Below are 22829 nucleotides of genomic sequence, written 5' to 3'. Positions count from 1 at the left end.
ATTTTTTTCAAAAACGTGGCTAGGGTTTTGGAATACGGTTAATTTCTTTTTAAGAGATGTTCTTCTTTATTTCAAAGATTGATCATCTTTTGGAGAGGCATTTTCAGATTGGAGCAAGGTAAGATTTATTTTCTTCTTGTTTTCTTGTTTTCTTGTTTCTCCTTTCTAGTTGTAATTTGTAAATGGTTGGTTTTTCCCCAAAAATCGGTTTTTGTGAGAGAGATTTTCCCCTTTGAAAGCAATTTTAGAATTGTATTGTTCTTCCCCATTTTCCCTCTTTACTTGTATTCGGAATTTTAAATCTCGATTACAAGTTGGATGAAAATAATTGTTCTTCCATTACGGATAAAAGATTTAACCATCTCATGTTGAAAGTTCTTCCCATTTTCTTGAAGATGAACTTCCCAAAATCTTTTCATATTCATTTCCATCATCCGTACATACCATTCATACCATTTCATCCACTCATTTCACACCTTCATTCATTTTCCCCATTTAAAGTCCACATGTAATGCAGCTTCCAAAACCCGAAATTCACTTGTGAGCCTATTTTTGCATCAATTTAACCCTTCCCTTGTCAGTCTGGTTTGCACACACGACCTACCAAATCAATGGATTAAGGCATGGGCCTTATTTTGCAAGAAGATTTCAAGAATGAAGGATGATACAAAGAAGAGATACAACAACAATTCATGGTTGAGAGCATAGAATGCTTTCAAGACAAAGATGGTCATTACATGAAAAGAGGAAGGCGACCCTTTCCCTCCTGAAAAGATAGTACTACCCCAAGCAAGAAGACAAGGATGCAAGTTCCCGTTCCGGTTCAAGATGTCTTTACCAATCTAGAATACTTCAAGTTCTAGCATCCTGAAGTAGCATGAAGATCGTCACCGACAAAGGATGATGTAGTTAGAGTTGTGTCTTTAGACACATGGAATAGTTTTAGTTGTGCATTTGTAATTTAGTTCTGACAAGTTACATGTAAAAGTATTTTTTGTAAAATGCAAGTTAACTCATTACTTGCATTTTTTGTAATTACATGTAAGGCAACTACAAGTTGTGTCCAATTAGGACTGTAGTTGGAATAAGTCTTAGTTAGTTATTGAAGTCTTAGTTAGTTAATGAAGTCTTAGTTGGTTATTGAATAAGTCTAGGTGGTTGAGAGAATTTCTCAAGTTAGTTGGGATCCTCCCACCTTTTTCTCATGGCTCTTCTTCTATAAATACTTGAGGGGTCTATTGTAATTTATATCTTTTGGGAAAGCAAGCAAAAACTCTGCCAAATTTACAGCAAGAAGTCTTTGAGCTTATGTATGTGAATTGAAGGTTTTGAAGAATAATAAAGAAGGATTACTCAAGTTTTGAGTCTTTGAGCTACATGTTTGAGTTTGAATCTTTTTATTTCTTCTATGCAAAGTGTTTTTAAAGGAGCTTAGTCCAATCTGATTTGAAGTCTTTGAGCTGCAAGTAGAGAAGATTAATTAAAATAGGAAAATCTCTTGAAGGAGCAGCAAGTCTTTGAGCTTGCGTCTATTCTTGAGGAAAAATTACTGTTTGATAAGAAATATCAGCAAGTCTTTGAGCTTGCATTAGTTCTGGTATTTGTGTTGAATGAATAGATTATTTCAATCTTTGAGTTGTTGTCTTTTATTCATTGTAAAATCTAGTATAGCAAAGGGTAGATAGGACTTCCAATAGTCAAGTCTTTGAGCTTGATATTGCTGTCTCATCCCGAAGGAAGTGATGGGAGTCTTTGAGCTTTCAGGAAACTTCATTTCCTTTCTCTCGTTTCATTTAAAAGTGGTTATTGCTATTCATATTCAATCGCTATCCTTTTCTGTGAAGAGAAAAGGATATTGTCTTTCTTGAAAAAAGAAGAAAGACTGCTGTCCCATCCTATTTTATTTTCAAAGTTGTAGTTAGATAGGGGGAGCCTTCTCTTAATTAGGAGAGTTTTTACTCGTGTGCTGTGGTTGAAACCACAATTTTGTATATTTCCCCAAGTGTACAAAATTTTCAACCAACAATGCCTCCCATGCGGATTGTTTGGAAGAACACATCATCTTAATTCATGGTGGTGTTTAGTTTAGGCATGCGGCATAATCATAGCAAAGATTTAACCAAGATCTCAATACTTTGATGGGATTGCGATATTAGTAGGGGGTTGGGATGTGCTTGTAAGCACCTTTGCCTCAATCTTCAAAATCATCAATTTTTTTCCCATGCTTTAAAGGGATATAACAACTTTCATCTTTAATCTATGGATACTAATGCCATACTAATTTCAAAGAAACAATATGTTCCATTTTTGGGGTGTACTTCTAACTTACGACCGAAGAAAAATTTCAATCTTGCATATCAAACCACTATAAAATAGTTTCAAATACTTACTTTGACTAAGACAAAGGTATTTGTTAACCAACCTCAACTAATCTCCATACTAACATGTATTTTGGAGCTTGAATTCTTCATGTCAATGGCACCAAAAAGTTGACTTTTGAGCCCCCTAAGCAACTCATGTTGTTTCCAATAAACATATCCTCAACATATAAGACAATTATTAGCAATTCATTATGTCTTATGTTTTTCCAAGGTCATCATCTCCTTTTGCATGGCCTTTATCCAAGACTCGTGCCCCTTCAAAGAAAGAACTTCCTTCATAGATCTAGGCTCATTCTTAATACAAGATAAAACTAACACGGGAATAAAATTAAGTGGGTTATATCTATACAATAGTTTCCATCACCTAGTGGACCTTTCCAAGAGTGTAGTAAGAAGCTCTCGATACTCTTGCTCTAAAATCTTTGAATTTGAACCTTCACAAGGATTTAGTAAGCTCTCGCTATTCTTTTTCTAAACTCTTTGATTTCGAACCTTTTGAAGGGTGTAGTAAGAAACTCCTTTTATTCTTCTTCTAAAACCATAAAATCTAAACCTTTTTCTTGCTTCATTATTTGAGTCACAAAATGCATTGTCTTCTCCTACAATTTTGTAGCATTAGAAATAACTCTAAGCTCCCTAAAAATCACTTCTCTAGAATAAACCATTTTCCGTGCTTGAGGATTGCAAATTTTATAGCTTTTAATGTTATTGCCATACAAAGAAATACATTTGTTATCCTTGATATCCACCTTAGATCATTTTTGTGTAGGCATATGAACAAAAGACTCTAACGTGCAAAACAAAAGGCTTTTACTTGTCCACATATAGTGTCTTATCTACTAGAGCGAAACAAGACCTATTAATCAAATAACATGTAATACTTACAACCTCAACCTAGAAACATTAGTCAAGCCCATTGCTACTTAACATACTTCTAGCTTTGTCCATTAAAGTCTTTTTCATCCTTTTTGTTGTGTCATTCTAATGGGATATAAGTTGTCTTCTATCTCACAACACTTTCATGTCTATTGAAATATTCAAATTCTCTAAAGAAATTTCATATCCGTTAGACTTTAATACTTTTTTTTTTATCCTTTTTATTTTCAACAAGAACCTTAAAATCCTCAACCTTGCTAAAAAATTCAAACTTGTGTGTTAGAAAATAAATCCAAGTATAATATTATTAATCATTAATAAATGAAGAATGATAACAAGATTTACCAATTGAATCAAAATCCACAAGACCATAAACATTACCATGAATAATTTCCAATAATCTCTTTGTGCGAGTACCACGAGAATTAATCTTAATTCACTTTTGTTTTCTACGCACAATACTCACCAAATTCAAAATCCATAGAATAACTAGATAAACTCTCCGCCATAATTTTATCAATCATGGCCTTAAGACCTTTTTACCAATGTGGACCAATATGTGGTGCCACAACATACATGAACTAGAGTTCTTAGCTACTTGAGTAGACTTATAATATGCAAATACATTTAACATTAACAAGGTATTGCATTGATTGCCCCTAACTAGCACCAAGTTCTCCCTGTTGAGACATGGACCAGCTAGGACTCTAACCTAGGACCTTCCATACGCTGCTAGAGTTCTCTACCACTGAGCTACTAGCCCCTCTTGGACCAGTCAATCGTCGGTCCGGGTGTGGCTTATTTCCAACACCAACACCCCCCTTTAAGCCACACCTCTCATGTGCTTGGGGCTCCTAGCCTGGACCTGGCTTTGATACCATGTTGAGACATGGACCAGCTAGGACTCGAACCTAGGACCTTCCATACGTTACTGGAGTGCTCTACCACTGAGCTACTGGCCCCTCTTGGACCAGTCCATCGTTGGTCCGGGTGTGGCTTATTTCCAACACCAACACTCTTTAGCCAACTTGCAACCACTCTTGTCAAATAGGACATATGCTCCAATTGTAATGAAATTACTTGCATGTGGAAAAGATAGAATAACAAGTAAGTTGTGAATACTTGATAATAATAAGCCATTTTGAAAAGAGCAATTTTATGAAAGTCTCCAATAAGAACATGATTCATAATATGATGATAAAAATCTAACCACTACCTCCTATAGATACCATACTCATGCAATGGATGCCACCCAATCCAACCTAACTATGTGTTTAAGTCTATATAGATGATCATATAATTGAATGAAGAGTTGTGTAGCCACAGGTTGACAACACATTTCCCAATACAATCGATGGGTTAAGGTCATAGCATGCCCCTTCTTTAGAGAAGCATTGTCCTCATCATGGATCGATTGTGGATGCTTTTACATGAAGTCTCCGTTTTCCCACGTGATTAAACACTTTATCATCACCCTTGATCACAAGCTCTTTGTGTATGTTTGAAGGATTCCTCAATGTCGAAAATCATTTTGACTTCATCATCAAGCTTTGATAACTCTTTTGGGTTGAAACTCTTTGACCAATAACCTTCATTAGGTAGGAAACATGGCAGACGAGATGCACTTTTATTAACTTAGGCAACTAATTTGTATGCTACATTGCCAATCTTCTACAAAACCTTATAAGGGCCACAATATGTGGGTGCAATCTTGTTATTTGTTAGGATAACCGGTGAACAACTGAGAGGGGGGGGGGGGGGGGTGAATCAGTTGTTAACAGATAATAACATTTAATCCACTTAATAACCTTTAACTTGATTAAGTACCGGTAAAGCAGAAACAGATATCGGTAAACAATACAACTTAACAATTAAACAGATAATCAATGCAAAGCAACCATACCACATAACACCATGATTTGTATGTGGAAAACCCGGAAAGGGAAAAACCACGGTGGGAAGCCTACCCACAGTCAGATGATACTTTTGCAGAAAGTATTTGATACAATGAGGGGCCTGCCAATGCAAGAAGGCACACTGCCTAGAGCGTACTGCTCATTACAAAAGAGTCTCACTGACTACAGAGAGGCTACAACCATCTCAGAATAAATGGACAACAATTTAATAGAGTGAACTGCTAGAAATAGCATCTACCATGGTTGATTACAGTCCCGGTTAAGCTCAATATAGGAGGCCTTTGACCTCTTCCTTAATTCCAATTCGATCACCTATGATCGACCAAATCTCCTTTGCATATGATATTGCATTTCAAGACCACGACACTTGTTCCATTCCCATACCACGATCTACAATGAGATCTTACATCATTTTATACAAACCCTAAGGCCTAAACCAATTAGGTCGGCCACCTAAAAGATATTACAATAAGATCATTACATAAATCCATATTACAATGTGCCATGTCGGCTTAAGACCAAAACAACAATAACAAATCCATAAATCATCCCGAAACATCCTGGTAATGTGTAGAGTACAAGTTAACATGATACCGGTCCATAACCTAGATAGCTACCGGACCTATTCTGGGTCCACCACGCCAAAGCAATGTCTTCAAATAGTTGAAGCACGATCAAAGAACATCTTCAGCATCCTAAAATCCATGTAGAAGCTGCACCAACACCAATTATGCATCCTGTCAAGATTCCTCAGTGAGAGCTCTGTCGGTAGAGCCTTAAACCAATGCTGGTAAGGGTTTACCAGTGTATGATAGCATCCGATTACCAAGTCAATACCATTTGACCAAGACATGCTCCAGAAGCACGTACCACATGTATCCAATCACATTCCATATATCCAAACATGCCGGAAGTGTCCAACAGATAGTCTCTTCTGTCGGTAACACTAGATCTTCTACCGGTAACCAAAACCTATCTGCCGGTAACCAACCATAACAGCTAGTGTTGACATCAATGACAAAACATCAATGCAACACATAATCAATTCATCCAATATTGCCAACAGTTATTATCTTCTTTTGTTGTTTTAGTGACATTTTCTTATATGGTTGTAGTGGCACAAAGACGCAAAAGAATTTCTAAATTTATTTCATTGTGATGTTTATTAGTTGTTTCTTTGTATTGTTTAGTGCCATTGCCATGTTCTACCTGAGACTAGAGAGTACCTCTTTCTAGTGTTGAATGTGTTCAACTTATCTAACTTTTTGGTATGCCCATAGTGAAGAGGTGATGGATGGTGAATGATACCCATATAGGGCAAAAAATGGAGATGTTTCAATGATGAAGTGTAGAAAGAAGTGTTATACCAATATTTTACTAGTGGTAGCCACTGCACCCATTTGTCTCATTCATTTGAAGCAAAACATAGGAGATAGCCCTCCGAACACTTGTTGACCTCCTTATAGTTTTATCCATCTAATAGGGGAGATGATATGATGAGCTAGGAGCACGTTGAGTGCCCAAATAGCAAAATAAGTCACTAGAAAATTATTTGTTATATAGGTTCATGATCACTTACTATTATTTTTTGAGTCCCACGCAGCTTCTGAATGGTATCCATGAAGGCTATTGCTATAGTATTGCTACAAGTGGTGTGTCAAAAGCATAAAAAAATTGCATATTTCGTGAGTTGATCAACAACAACTATAATGACATTTTTTCCTTTATAGACGTGGGCAACCTAGTGATGAAGTACTCACCTTGCAATAATTTTATTGGATTGCAATCGATTTATTAGTGTACTTGCATTTGCATTTGAGTGGCAACATTTGTTATGCATAGCATGTTCCTCCTTGGCTCTCGCTTCACGAAGTCTCTAGTTTTAGTAGGCAAGTGTGAGTACACAACCGTCTTTGCTTGGGCTTGAATAATGACCCATACTTCATTATGTCTCTCTTCAAACATCCAACATTGCCATGGTCCCTAGGTCTGCACCATTTACATAGTACTCCTATTTCATTTTGGTTCTTCTATAGACCCTTGCAAAGTGTCCCTAGTTATTACGTTGTCAACATTGTATAATGGGATGACCTTTTGAATTGTAATGTATCCAGCTCCATCCTCTTTGATTCCAATAGTCAGCCAAAGATGCATTCTTGTTATTTTGTGGTTTTAGTGGAGTGCTTGGTCGAGTAGATTGCTCTCCTTGTGTAAAGGTACTTGAACACTCTTTAAAAATTATAGGGACAGTCTTTAATTAAGTGACATGCAACTTGGAATATATTAGAGAATAGCTTTTTAGGACAATAAAGTTTGGTGCGACCTTCTAGATTATAATTTAAAGATCAAAGCTCTTACCTTGATTTGTGTCCTTCAATTCTTTCATCATTCTTTGATCTCTCTTTGAATAGAATATATCGATCCAAATTCATTGTAACTTATATTGGATTTCTTTTCGCTTCTCTTCAAATGTTCAGATGTCTTACTTTTACTCTTTATTCACTTGGCCTAATTGTATGCCTCCTTGTATGATGAGGGAGAAACTATATTTATTTTCTTGTGAAGTGAGGGTATGAAGCCTTCAATAAACCATCATTTCTTTAGTCCCAAAGTTTGAAAACTTGGACTCGCCGCAAACTCGGCAGCCCAAAATAGGCCTGAAACTTGGGACTCGGTAAAAAACTCAGCTAGGACTTGGAAAAGAAGAAAACTGTAGTTTTACAAAAAAACAAAAACAAATTAATGCATTTAGAGAACATAAGAGCCATAATCCAAACATTACACATGTCATATGATCTTCAAACACTCAATATTTGAAATTTCATCATTCATGAATCATAATCAATGATCATACACTCATAGTTTCAAGTTTCAAGTTTCAAACTTTCAAATGTATAACATAATAACATCATCATAAGTTAATAAATGTTTACATATAAGTCAATGTCAAAATAAATGTTTACAGCCTCCTATTTCCTCTCCTAATATAACTAAATTTTTGAGGCCTAGTACTAGAAGGTGCTACGAGATGAGTTGTTTGTTGTTCTTCAAAATCAAATTTGTCTTTGTCCTCCTCCATTGAATCCAATTTTGCTGCTTCTGCTTCTTCTTTGGCTCCTTTGCCCAATTCCAAAAGATCTTCTTCAGTAAGGAGGACATCATCACCATTTTGTTCATTGACAGTTCATTCACCATATGGATCGATATCATCCAAGTCAATGGACTCATGTGAAACACCCTCCACCTTTCTAGTTCGAAGATAAAGGTTGTACCCGACAAAGACAAGATCATTTAGATGCTGCTGAGTCAACCTATTTCTCTTATTTGTGTGAATATTCTCAAATAAACTCCAATTTCGTTCACACCCAAAAGCACTACATGGCTGGGACAAAATACAAATGGCTATCTTTTGAAGATTAGGCGTGCTAGCACCATAATTCTCCCACCATAAATCTACAAAAAACCATTTAGAAATATAAGAATTAAGTCCAAAAATATTAGAATCAAGTTTCTAATTTTTTTTGTAAATGTAGCATTGAACTAATTTTTTTACTTGGTTTTTTTTTCTCTCCTATCAATTTCTTGAGCTGAAGAAATGAGTCCCTCCTCTGCACCCTTGTAGACCTTGAATAGATATAAATTAAAATTAAATCAAATATGAATGTTTCTAGATAGTCAAGACTCAACATTAAAAATTCATAAATAAGATACAGCAAAATTGCCAATCTCACCTCCAACAACTCAAGAACTTTGTCTCTCAACTCACAATCAGGTACCATCTTATCAATGTATGAAATAACACCTGCCATGACCTCCTTATCAACCCTAAATGTATTGGAGAAGTAGAATTTTGGGTTCAAGAAGTAGGCCAAGGCATGTATCGGCTGGTGGAGTTGGTTTGTCCATCTATGATCAATGATGCGCCAAATGATTTTATATTTTCTCTTGTTTCTGCCGTTGTAATGTGAAATGGCCTCTTTGGCCCTATGCATGGCCTCACAAATGAAACCCATTGGCATGCCCTCTCCAACCACCATACGAAGAACCCTTACCAAAGGTTTTGTCACCTAAAAGAATAAAAACAAATTTTAATTTATTACAAAATTAACCCCTCAAAAAAAAAATCAGCAAATAGATTATTTGATAAAAACTTATTGTTACTTACCTTGATCAACTCCTTTGAATTTTTGTTGAATGTGTCATCAAAGACAACACTTACAATCTTCTCCGCTTCATCTTTTTTGGAAAATGCAGACTCCAACCAAGCATCACACACAAACATTTGTTTCAGATGAGGAATGGCACCAAGAATGCTTTGCAATATGAGGAAGTGGCTAGCAAATCGTGTCACTCCTCGTCACACAAGGTCCTTTCCATTAGTGTGTTTTCTCATCAAAGCAAAGTTCCCAGACTCGGACTCGGCTCGGACTCGGCAAGGCCGACTCGACTCGTGACTCGGCTATGACTCGGCAACGACTCGGCAATGACTCGGCAAAATTAAAAAAACCTTGAAATTAAGAGATTTTTAACAATTTAAAACTTGTTTCATGTACCCATTATTGAATAAAGCCCAATTATAATGTGTGCTAGCTTGTTATGCCATGAAAGGCATGCTGGTAGAGTATCTACTTGTTTGGGGCTTTTGTTTAGTATTTTCTTTGGCCAAATTGAAATTTTGGGAGCACCAACATGAGACATCATGAACATCTTCACTTGGAAATTGTAAGGAATGCTTGTGTATGGTAGCATTAAATAGTGTGCTTTTTGAACTTAGGTTTTACCTTGGGACTATAGTTGACCTTGGTCTTTCTTGGACCTGTTAGTTTTTAGGCTATATATATGTTGGATGGAAGGGGGAATTGTGAGGCCAGAAGGGTTTGAAATATGCTCCTCAGAGACATGTCCCTTGCCAAAAATAACCTTGTGCCCCATGGGGGGATTTTTTGGGATGTGGGGATAGGTAGGAAATATCCCCAACTCACCCCCTTTTTTCAAAATTTTAAGAAAAATCCCTGTTGTGAGGTACTCACACATCCCCCCATTGCAAATGAAGACCCCCACTTTTTGCTTTCTAGGGTTAGCTCTTTTAGTTTTGTTGTTGGTCGTTTTAGTGTCTTAGCCTTTGCATTAAAGGGATTGAGTTTCTCAAAGGTCATCAAATCAGGTGGATCTCCTCAAGGTGGAGTGAAGGAGGTTAGGTCAGTTGAGTGATTAGGGGTTATTTAGATCATTCCTAGGGTTCTTGTGTACTATCTGGTCACGCTTCAAGTTGCTAAATCAAACCTTGGTTGAATGCATAGTGTCCTCCTAGGTCCCATCCCTTACATCATGGTCAGAGTGAACTCGCCTTAAAAGTCTGGAATGTCATCCTGATTCTGAAATGGCCTGAAATTTGACTAAGTCTGGAAATTTGAAGGATCCTCCAAAAACTAGATTTTGCATTATAACTCATGGAGGTCCGAAACCACTCTCAAACATCCTGACAATATATATGGAATATAACTTAAAGTATAAGAAAGAGAAAAGACATAAGGAAATGTCACTTATACTTAAATGTTATATTCCATATATGAATCCTGACGAACATACTAACCTGTCAAACAAGTCAAAACATTGACCTCTGGTGGCCGAGTTTTGGAGCTTGGACTCGGCGAGTTTTTCCATAACTCGCCTGACTCGCGAGTCAGGCGAGTTTTGGTCAAAACTCGCCGAGTCCGAGTCCCAAGTCAGCAAAACTCGCCGAGCTTGGCTCGACTCGCCAACTCGGCGAACTCGCCTGACTCGCGGCGAGTTTGGGAACTCTGCATCAAAGCAAGCACCCAAGTATGTTTGTAGATAAATTTGGTAACATTTTTTGCATCTTTAACCACACTTTTCTCCCATCCAATCTTCCCAATGTCCTCTAACAAGTCCAAGCAATGTGCAACACAAGGACTCCATGAAATTGTAGGATGCCTCTCCATAAGCATTCTACCTGCAGCTAGATATGCAGCTGCGTTGTCCATGATAATTTGGACAACATTGTCAACACCAACCTCTTGGACCACCTCATCTAATAAATTGGATAAATTCTCAGCATTTTTTGTTTCATTGGAGGCATCTATAGACTTGAGGAACACCAATGCACAATTAGAAGCCACCAAGAAGTTCAAGAGTCCATCTATCCATCCATCTGATAAAATGCTGCATTCTTTTCTCCTCCAAATTTTTTTTCACAACTTGTGTATTTTTTACGGCTTTTTGTAGCAATGGACCACTCAAAGTCTTTAGTTGTTGGGGTTGTAAACCCCTTGCCCGCAATTGTGAATGCATTTACCAAACCTTCCCAATATGGGCTGTTTGCCGCATTGAAAGGTAAATTATTGTAGTACCAAAAATTTGTTGCTGCCACCCTAGCTTCATGATATTTTTCTTTATTCAATCCAGTACATTAAAGTGAAGGTTGTGCTCTTGGAACATTGCGTGGAATAAAGTAATTTGGTCTTGATGAAAGAGGAATCTAACTAGCAGTAGAAAAAGAACCCTCAAGACTCTCACCAAAAGATGAATGTTGTTGACGGATGGTTGGACTTATGCCACCAAGGGGATTCGATGGCATAGGAGTGGATAATGCTGCTGCTATGGCTTCCTTTGCTTTTTGCTTTTCTTCTTTTCTCATCTCAAAACCAGCAAGAAGGGCCTTACCATCTCCAGAGTTGATGCAGGGCATATCTCCACATTTTGTCCAGGTATTTTTGCATTGTGACATTTTAATGTATTGATGCCTCTTGTCATCCATTTGCCACATTTAGTACAAGTGACCTCACCCTTTTTGTTTACCAATATCCCATACTTCCATGCTGGGTCTTTTCTAGATGGCCTTGGCTTTGGAGTTGAACTTGACATTGCTGTTATAACATGAAAAAATAAAAAAATCATTAGGGTTTTGTAAAAAATCAACAAAAAAATGGTAATCAATCATTTGAAAAAAAAAAGAATTCAAAAACAAGCTAAAAGTACGAGGAAAAAGGTTATAAATGAAAATGGAAATTTTTTTGCTAGCATTTCCCCTTATTTCTCAAGATTTTTTTGAATTTCAAAAAAAAAAAAAAAAAAAAGAGAATAAAAATCACTTACTTGGCTCTATTTTGATCTTGTAATCTCGTCCTCTTCTTATTCAAACCTTACTTCACAATGCAGACCTGTTTTGGACACCAAAGAGCAGAAATAAATGAAAAAAAATCATTTTTTGTTTTTAACCCCATTGTGCGTTTTCAACCTAGCACAAGAGTCCTAGCTCGGGACTTGCAAGTCCTGACCTAGGATTCACATGTCCCAATGTAGGACTCACGCGAGTCTTCCTCTACAACTTGCAAGTCTTGGGTGGAAACTTGTCGGGATGCGGCTTGCGAGTTTGCAACGAGTTGGCTTGACGTGCCATCAAACTTCTAATTCTTGCTAGTCTTGGTGAGTCCCAACCGAGTATTCCATCTTTGTTCAGTCCATCTATTGGTTCCTTTTCCAATAAGTTGACTAACTCCATGATCCTCTTGTCATAGGTTCGAACATTTTTGTTCATACCTTATCAAGCATTATAGATTCTTGTGGGGATTTCATTATCATCCCTTAATAATTTGAACTCTTATTCAAATCCTTTCTTTAGTCTCTTCCACATTACTTTCATAGTATCGAGAAGGTTTGTATAACAATCTATTATCACTCCCCAAAGTGGTTGGAAAACACAGTAACCAACATCTTTGGTCCATTTGCTTGTTCATTGTCTAAACATTAATATGGGATCTACAATGTTGTAGACGATCCTCAGATCAATCTCCATTAAACTTTGGTAGTTTTTACCTCCCAACATCAAGACTTGGTAGAGGGTTCATCATCATTTGATGTGAGTGTAGTGCTTGGAACCTTCTCCTTAGGAAGTTTTGGTTTGGAGCTCCTTGGGCATTTTTGGACATATCCAGACTCCAAACCTTTGCCCCTTCAAGAGATTTGAGTATTTCAAACACCACTAGTTCCATTGTCAAACTCTGTTCTTCTCACCACAATCTTCAATTTGGGTGTCTTAGGCTCAAGTTCGTCTTCGATGCCTCAAAGATTGCTCTCATATGCTTCTTGGTCTTTGTTAGCCAAAAGTCTTTTGACTTCATTTCACTTTCAGGAGATTCAATTATTACATCCAACTGAACTTGGTTTGTAAAATGGATGCATGCTTCGTTAGGTAAGGGAAGATGTCTAGCTATCTCCACCCCTTCTTCTAGCTTATGTCTATTTGTAGTGGGTTGAATTTTTTGATGTTTACACTCGAGACTCTAACTTACACCTCAACTCCGACTTCTGTTTTGAGTCGAACTTTGGCTTTGAAAATGCATTGATTGAGCCTCTTTGACTACCCCCCAAAGTCATCTCATCCATTCTCTTTGCTTTACCAGCTTTAGAGATTGTTTGATCTTTTAGTTTGTAATGTCCCCAATTGGGAACACTAAGGAAAAAACTATTTTTTTTGTAATTTCTCAATATAAGTGACTGAAAACAAAATGCAATAGATACACTCTATTCCAAATAAAAATTAGGAAATTATTTTTTGGATTACAATCAATCAACAACTACTAACATTAACAATTAATTTCAGACAATGACAAGCCCTAGATCTCCCTGTTGCCGGGAATAATCATTATGTTTATGTTGTCATATCATGTTTATGTTGTCGTCGGTAATAATGAGTTACGACAGTCAGTTAGTTAGTCGTCCCAAAGGGCAGTTGGACGCGACAGTTGGTCGCACCCCTTCGTGTATTATATATTGCATACCATTCCTCCTTAGTATCATCATGATAGTGGTATCTGGGTTTAATGTTATAAGCACTTGATGTACATGGACTGTTGAATTAATACAAAGACTGGTTATTTAATATATTTCCATTATGTTCTATGCATTTACTTTCTGCATTTAATCGTTTACCCGTATGTGGCAAACATTTGGCGCCGTTGCCTAGACATACTCGGGAAAGGAAGGAGCGGATGGCGTACGAACACGATGGGCCTACCCGTCGGTGAGATTAACCCAGAGGCCGACGACGCGCAAACGGAACAATCGTTGTGGGACGCAGAGCGTGATGGCAAGAGGCGAAGAGGAAATTGAACCTTGTAGTAATCCCGACACAATGTTGAGATAAATTGTGGCTAAAAGGCAAAATAATAAAAAAAAGAAGTTTTTCTTTGTACATGGTGTGTGCTTGCTATGTTCCGAAGTGATTTATGCCAAATATACTAAATAAGAACAAAAATAAAAAGATACAAAGTGACGAATGGGAAGTGGCACAAAGAGCGTTGAGTCTCAGACATCAAATAGAACAAAGGCGTAGGCTAAGGCAGCTTGCCGAGGGACGACCGGCCGAGGGGTTGCTTGAAGGGAACCCAGGAGGTGTCACAGAGGTTGCAGAGGCACAGATAGACGGAGAGAATTACATGCTCTACACTGTCGTAGGGTTGCCCGAACGGAACCTAGGAGTCACGGAGGGTGTCGAAGGAGAACTCTACAGTTCGCCAGAATACCACCGTAGGGTAAGAAGTCGCGAAGAGTTGGTGGAACAAACAAGGCAAAGTCTAAACCTAATCGACACTACCAGAGACCTACTAAAGAACTTGTCCATTTCGGAGGACAACCGGAGGGAGACGACCGAAGGTGACGGTACGACCGACGGTGCCGAGTGAGCACAAGGGTACCGTACGGAAAGCAATCTGTTCGGGTCGGGCTCAGCCATCCCTGGTAGTCAAGGCAGTTTGGTGGGACCTAGCAGACCAGTTTCCGGAGTACCTGGCGGTAGTGGACCTGGAGAGCCGATCTCGGGAGGTACGAACCTTGGAGGTTCCGGAGGGCAAGGTGACGGTAGTGGACCTGGAGGGCCAATCCCAGGAGGTACAAACCTTGGAGGTTCCAGAGGGCAAGGTGCGTCGAAGGTAAGAAGCGCGATGGCGGGCAAACAGAAGCTGCCCAAATTCAACGGAGATGGCAAAGATGACCCCGTACGACACTGCCGTATGTGTGAGACAATATGGTTAGCCAACCGGGTGGTTGACAAAGCGGATTGGGTGGTGTAGTTCCCTGCCACCCTGAGAGGGGTAGCCATTGATTGGTACTCTGATGTGGATAAAGCAAAGGTGGGAACATGGGATGACCTGCAGAAAGCTTTCGAGATGGAGTTTCGACTCCTTCGAGATGATAATGAGATCGTGGTGGAGATATTAAGCACAAAGCAGGGAAAGCATGAGACAGTGCAAACATACAACCGACGGTAAAGGAGTTACTGGGGAAGATGGAGAACCAGCTGGCTGACGGACTAAAGAAGAGATGGTTCGTGGAAGGGTTGCGGTCATCCTTGCGGAGAAAGATGGAAATTGTACCGCCCACCTCATACGATGATGCATACAACTGTGCGATGGATTTGGAAAATGAAGGCAAAACATTGCGGAAGAAGCAGGACAAGTCCTCTGCAGAAGAGGAGTCCTCGGGAGAAAGCAACAGTGATGAATCATCAAGTAAGAAGGTGCAAGCTCTTCAAAAGCATATGCACCGTATGATGAAGGAATTTAAGAACATGAAAGGAAGCACGAGTAAAAACGAAGACGTGTGGTGCACGGAATGTAAGGAAGAAGGGCACACAAAAGGCACCTGCCCGAAGAAGGTATTCTGCGAAATTTGCCAAATGTTGGGACACGCCGTCAAAGAGTGCCCCTACAACATGAAAACACGAAACCATCAAGTATTGCTTACGCAGGAACAACCAACTACATCGGGCGGTACTGGCAGCTCCCAGGCGAACAACAATGCAACATCGCGAGGCTACCGGGATAACCGGTGGGGAGGACGAAACAACAATAACAATACAAGGAACCAGATCCAATACGACTCCAAAGGCCGACCGATGGTACAATGCAGAGCGTGCAGCCAGTGGGGGCACTTCGCCCAAGACTGCCCAAAGGGAGAGGCCACACAGTATTTGTGCAAATGGTGTGGACCGGGAGACCACGAAGACGCCACCTGCCCGAAGTCCGGCGTCAACTTGCTCAATATCGAGGAAACCAAAGAAGAGCAAGTGCTGGCCGTAACCCGCGCCCAAGCCAGACACGCAATGTGCCCAGACCTAGAGACGGAGAAGCGAAGGGTACGGGAAGCACGGGAAGAAATTGAGAAAGAGATATGAGAGGGGGCAAAGGCGAAGGGTACAACGGGTACTTCCAGCCGACCGGAGGCAGAGGAGGCTATACTAAATCAAATTTTAAAACTAGAGGTGCCTGTGAAGGTACACAACCTCCTCCAGACGATGCCTCGATTACGAACGGCGTTGCTGAATAACCTCTCCCAACCACGCACCAATACCAACCACCGCACAAATGTTCCTGGGGGGTCTGCAATAGACCCTAGGTTGTTGGCAGTTAACACTGGAAGGAACCCGACCATTGTGGAGATGGGTATCCTTGGAACCATTCTAACCGATACCATCGTCGATGGTGGATCAGGAGTGAATGTTCTTCCAAAAGAAACCTGGCAAAAGCTGGGGAAGCCGACACTGTGGCCATCTACATTCAATTTGCTGGGAGCAGATCAACATGGAATCAAACCCATCGGGACACTGATGGCCCAGCAAGTTACCATTGGGACGCAACCCTTCATACTAGACTTCGTGGTAATCCCACTAAAGAAAAAAGGGTATGATGTGATCTTAGGGAGAGGGTGGCTGGTGGTAGCCAAGGCCACCCACAACTGGAAGAAGAACACTCTGTCTATGGAGAATGGAGGAAGGAAGTTTATCATAGACCTTGGGACGCAGTTGGTTAGTGAGGAACTGGCATCATCTTCGGAATCGGAGGGTGAAGGAGAAGGCGACTTGAGGGACGAAGGACAGGGCTGCAGGGAGCCCAACGACGAAGGGATTCTCAAACTAGGAGAGTGCTCCGAGGATGAGACAGGGTCATTGAATGGGCTCTTCCACTGGCAGATGGAGGATTACGAAATGTTCTAGAGCTACAGGCTTGAAGTAGAAGAACCAGAGAAAGTGACAGAGGAGGTGTACCTGTCGGAATACAAAGAATATTGGAAGGGAGACGCCCGTGTGAGTGACACCACCACACACCAGGAAGAACCCATCAAGTATCAAGAGGTAAATTTGAATTTGAAGGAGACAAATCTGGGAAAGGCAAGTGATCCCAAGGTCATCCTTGTCGGAGATGACTGGAACCTTGTGTGGAAGGCCCCAGCCTTCAAAATCTTTATTCTTCTTCTTCTTCTTATGTACGGGAAGGAGACCGTGGTCCCTGTAGAATTTGTGGTTCCAGGTCTTCGGATGGCCATTGAAAATAGACTTGCCACCAATGGGTCCAAATTGAAACCCTACCACGAGAAGTGCACAGGGGACCCGAGAGGCCGGAAGGACACCCGAGAGTCCGGAGGGGAACCCGATAGGATGGAAGGGGACCTGAGAGGCCGGGCAGGCGACTCGAGAGGCACGGGACCAAAGCGGGAGACTCTTAGGCGAGGCAAATCGAGAAAGGGCGATCCCAAAGGCACGAAACTTGAGCCGAATCTAGACACTTAGAAAAAAAAAACACCGTACGATCCGTACGACAAAAAAAAAAAAGGCAAAAAAAAAACCCCGATGGAACCACCGTGCGGTGGGACCACCGGTGGTGGATACCACCACTGCCCGAGGCTATAAACGCATAAAAACTCCACCCGAGGACATAACCGCATAATACCACCGCCGCAAACATAAACGCAGCCCCCGCACAAACACGCAGCCCCCGCACAAATGCACTCCACCCAACAACGCAGCGCCCATGCAAGCACAGGGCAGGCACACGCAAGGCATACGCAGCCATACACAGCCATCCAAGAGGTAGTTAAGCGTTTGGTGTGCAAAAGGAGGCCCGTACGGTTGGTCGTGTATGAGGCCCGTATGGTGTGTATGGTAGACGGTTGCTCGTGTATTCCGTATGGGGTGATCCGTACGGTGGAGGGGTGTTGACCGCATGGGAAGGTGGCTGTACGATTGGAGGTGTCAGTGCTATTGTTAACCGTATGGGGAGGTTGTATGGCCAGGGTGCCATCGGGGACATTACAGTGGGAAAATAAAAAAAATAAAAAACAAAAAAAAACGACGACGACCAGATTGAAAAATCATTACAGTGGTTCTAAGGGTTGTAAATTGGTGTTCTGGGGCGCTCCCCCAGACCCCGCGAGGGGCGCTGCCCCTCGATCCCCAGTTTATTTTTGAGCTACAATACACTTTTTGAGTTGGGCGAAGGGCATCAGAGAAGGCATGGTAAGTGTTGGGTTGTCCCGTACAGTGAGAAAGAAGCCTGAAGCTAAGCATTGGCGGGGAAGCCATAAGCCGTAGAGGGAGACGGATTTGGAGGCTGCGAACAAACAGAGTTTGAGGGAAGGCATTGCAAGAATGCGAAGTCATACAGCACCAGAGAGTTATTCAGTTCAGTTATCAAACTTTGGGGAGTGTGATGGTGGATTTGAGGCGTCTCCTAGCCTTTGTGCCAGAGGGTTGTGGCCACCTCCAGGCAGGAATGGTACGTTTGAGGAACTCTGAGTATGTCTCGACTGGACGAGAGGTTGCCTTGGTGGATGCACAGAGGGCTCGGGAGGAGCTGACCACCAGGTTGGAGGCAGTAGTAGCGCGAGACTTAGCTCAGCGTACCCAGGACTTGGATGCCGAGAGGGCAGCATGGGTGGTTATCGAGGACAAATTGGCTAGGGAGACAGTATCATTTGAGTAGCAGTTGGTGGAGGTTGAAACTGAAAAGCGTGTTTTGCAGACAAGTTTGGGTTAAGCACAGGAGGACTGTGATGTCAAAGGATGCACTTGAGCGTCGGATGGTAGCAGAAAAGGGTTTTCAAGCGAGGACGCAGCAGGTGTATGAGTTCCACGCTCGACTAGTGTTAGCAGTTCCCGCAGTTCTCTACCTTGGTTCTGTTTAATGTCATCTCTATTTTGTATTACGTCGTCTGGAGACGACTTCTTTTCTTGGGGGGGATGATGTTGCCGGGAATAATCATTATGTTTATGTTGTCGTCGGTAATAATGAGTTACGGCAGTCAGTTAGTTAGTCGTCCCGAAGGGCAGTTGGACGCGACGGTTGGTCGCACCCCTTCGTGTATTATATATTGCATACCGTTCCTCCTTAGTATCATCATGATAGTGGTATCTGGGTTTAATGTTATAAGCACTTGATGTACATGGACTATTGAATTAATATAGAGACTGGTTATTTAATATATTTCCATTATGTTCTGTGCATTTACTTTCTGCATTTAATCGTTTACCTTTATGTGGCAAACACTCCCCTAACGAGGCAGTGAATTAGACTAAATCAGATATAGAAAATTTAAATAAAAACTCCCTTTTAAGTGGTCAATTAGGCAAAACATAAATATGCAGTTTGGACCATAAATGACTGCCAATTTCAGTCTGAACAAACCCTAATCAGCAGCATCAATTCATTAATTGGAAATGAGTAATTAGCAGCATTAATAACCTTGTTTAAATCCTGTAGATTTGCACCCAAAAAATGATAATTTGTGCTAAAAATAAATGGCAACCTACTCAAAGTTTTGGTGGCCAGGTCTAGGAAAAATTTGATGTAAATTTCACCTTGTTGCTGCCTGAAATGAAGGTTTGACAGCCACTAACGACCTAGTCCAGGCATGTAAACAGCCCTTCAGACCAATGACTGCTTTATACTTGTGGCAGCCCTTGAAAAATCAGATCACACCGTCATAAAAGAAGCGACCTTGCCCAATACCCTTCAAAGTAGGCAATCATTACTGGTCAGTGCTAGGGTTTAGGCTTGAGGTGGCAGCTGTAGGAGTCAATCAAACTTGCACAAAAAAGTGAACAATCCTGCCAACACAGTTTGAATCATGATATATAATCCTCAAATTAGGTGCTATTGACAAACCGACAAAGGAATGCCATATTTTGATTAAACACAAATTTGCTTGTAAATAGTGTGTGTTTCCAGCTGAATCAATGAGTACAATCATGATTCTTGAGGTGGAATCACCTCAATTGGATGTGAGGGTTTTTGTCATCTAGAATTTGCAGCCAAGGGGTTTCGTCCTTGTTTGCACAATTTTGAATTTGCAAATGATAGCTATGGATCCTGAAAGGAGTGCACTAGCTTTGGCTTCTATAGGCACTACAAATTGGGCCCTTAATAATTGTTTTTCCATCCGAAAAAAATTACTCTTTTGTCTAATAATCAAATAAATAGGTCACATGGTCTCATCTAGACAACCTTATAAAGCGACACTAAAATCATGCAAATAAAGCAATAACTTGGCCCCAAAATATAATCAAAGTCATCAATGTTGAGAGAGGGACATGAAATGGTCCTAACCACGTGATTTCTTCTCACCATTTGTTGGAGTCTGTCTTAAATTAGACTCAACTTCTTCAAGTCAATGATGCTAATGTTTACTTTTATAATTGGTAAGACTACTATATGCATAAATTTACATAAATGAAATTGCACATTTGATCTGATAATTGAATTATATCTTTATTATGTAAAATTCTTATACAAAAGTGGACTAAGGATGATTAGCCAAGGATCAAACTACTTTCCCTAAGTATGAGAAACCAATGGTTGTCAAACATATCATAACTTTTGACGAAATATAAATGAAATTGCATACTAGGTGGACTAACTGAAGTGTAGCTTTATTCATGTGAAGTTCTTACACAGAAGTAGACCAAGGATGATTAGCCAAGGATCACACTTTTTGCCATTACTATTGAAAACCTTTTTAAAGAATCCGATGGTTGCTAATCATAACACAACAGATGACTACTACTACTAAATGCCTCCTAACAACTACCCACAAGCCAACAAATAAATAATACATATTTTGATACAAATAACTTAACAAATTATCATAAAATCATTTCAAGCTAACTACATGTATGGTGTTAGAAAATTAGCCATTGAGTTGTATAAACATCATTGTTGCAGCTTAAACTTTGTTCAAATCAGCATAGAACTTGTGAGCAACAAGGTGTTGGAAATAAATCCCTGATAAAAAAAATTGTACAACAGGATATCAATGTTGATTGTGGATCGGTGGTAGATGGCTTGGGAGCTGTATGATTTGCAACCACTGCTGCATGTTATTTGTTTTCTGTCTGTAATGATGTTATTATTTCAATTACAGGTGCAGTATGATGCTCATGTATTCTTTGTCTCCCTGTTTGACATTCTTATTTTATGGCCGCTTTTATGATATTGCTGCTTTTCGCTCAAAATGCAATTTGCCTTTATCTTTGCATTCAGTACCCTTTCTGATAATATAAATAAGTAGCTTTCATAAATATTACGTTTGGACATTTGCAGTTTTTAGTATAATTAAACTAGTCATTCAAATATTGAGATGTAATTGATCAACGTGAGTGCTTCTTGCAAAATGAAGTAATACGTATAATCCCCTTGCCACATCATTTCTATAAAAAAACAAGATTTTGTTTTTCTTGTGAAGGCTAACTTTATTGCTTAGTAAGGATGCCAACCTTTCCTGGTTGGGCTTAAGCTGCATGCTTTTCTTGCTTTTATAGGGAGAGATTTTCCTTATAATAATGTTCAGCTGATTGTTCATTGACATATGTGAGAGGCTTTTCTGTTTATTTCAGAAAATTGGATAAAACAATGGAATTGAAAATACAAAGACAACTAATGCTATTAGATATTTGTAAGATTAGTAATTAACCCTTGCCATATATGAGTGATTGTTAAAGAAGCTTTCCATTGGGCTTGGTTTCGCGATGCTATGACAATCTGGGTTCCAAATTGTGATGAGTTGAAAATGTGAAACATTAACATAAATAACAGGCTTTATTCATCACTCCTTTTTTAGAACTCTTTTGTTGTTTAATTTCTACACGTATCAGAAGCTGTCAGTGTTCCTGCAGGTTACTTGTTCTTTATTGTTGATCTCACCATTTTTTTTTGTCTTTTAGTAGGTTAGGTTATTAGGACGTCATTGATAAGTTCCTAACCCATACATTACACTCTTTTTGGGTCACATTGCCTATATTCATATGGTAGTGTTTCTCCAAAAGGATCTTGATTCTTGTTTCGAAGGCTAAACCTATCATGGCTAGTAATATGGTTAGGAAATGCCATTTTCCCTTCAAAATTAAGTAAGCTACTACAAGTTGTCCTTTCTTGCATGTTTTCAAGTTTAAAGTTAACAGAAGCTGCAATTCCTTTTTTTGGATAAAAAGAAGGAAAAAATGAAGGTCACTTATTTTATTAAGTGTTTTAAAGATTTAGTAGTTTACCCTTTCCATGTATGAGCAAAATATTCTTTAGCAGGTCCTGAAAATCCAATCAACTTGGTATACCAAGAAGGCCTGCTGTTTTGAGTCCCAAGATCTTCTTAAATAAGGTAATGAGATAAACACTGTAGCACATTAACCAACATGTAGAATCTACCATAGACAAATCTACTTAATATAATGAGGCTTTGCCTCTTAGTTTACGAAAGTATAAAGATCATAGATGGAATACTCGCAGAGTACTTGGCGAGTTTTGAAAAACTCGCTAGTTTTTTTGCTCGGTGAGTATTTATGCCATTAACTTGCAGAAAAAACTCGCAA

The 22829-nt window shown here is 39.7% G+C and overlaps 1 protein-coding gene and 1 non-coding gene across 3 annotated transcripts in view; one reads left to right on the top strand and one right to left on the bottom strand.

Moving 5' to 3' along the window:
* The window catches only part of LOC131078624 (threonine dehydratase 1 biosynthetic, chloroplastic), a 60044-nt gene that overhangs the window by 14910 nt on the left and 22305 nt on the right, over window positions 1-22829 (top strand). The window lies entirely within an intron of this gene.
* Window positions 4148-4219, bottom strand: TRNAV-AAC (transfer RNA valine (anticodon AAC)). Its single transcript has one exon. It is a non-coding gene; the product is annotated as a tRNA-Val (tRNA).

The sequence above is a fragment of the Cryptomeria japonica genome, chromosome 3 (assembly GCF_030272615.1).
Source record: "Cryptomeria japonica chromosome 3, Sugi_1.0, whole genome shotgun sequence".
In the NCBI taxonomy this organism is placed as follows: Eukaryota; Viridiplantae; Streptophyta; class Pinopsida; order Cupressales; family Cupressaceae; genus Cryptomeria; species Cryptomeria japonica.
Note: the sequence above shows the minus strand (reverse complement) of the source record. Positions and strands in the feature narration are given on the sequence as shown.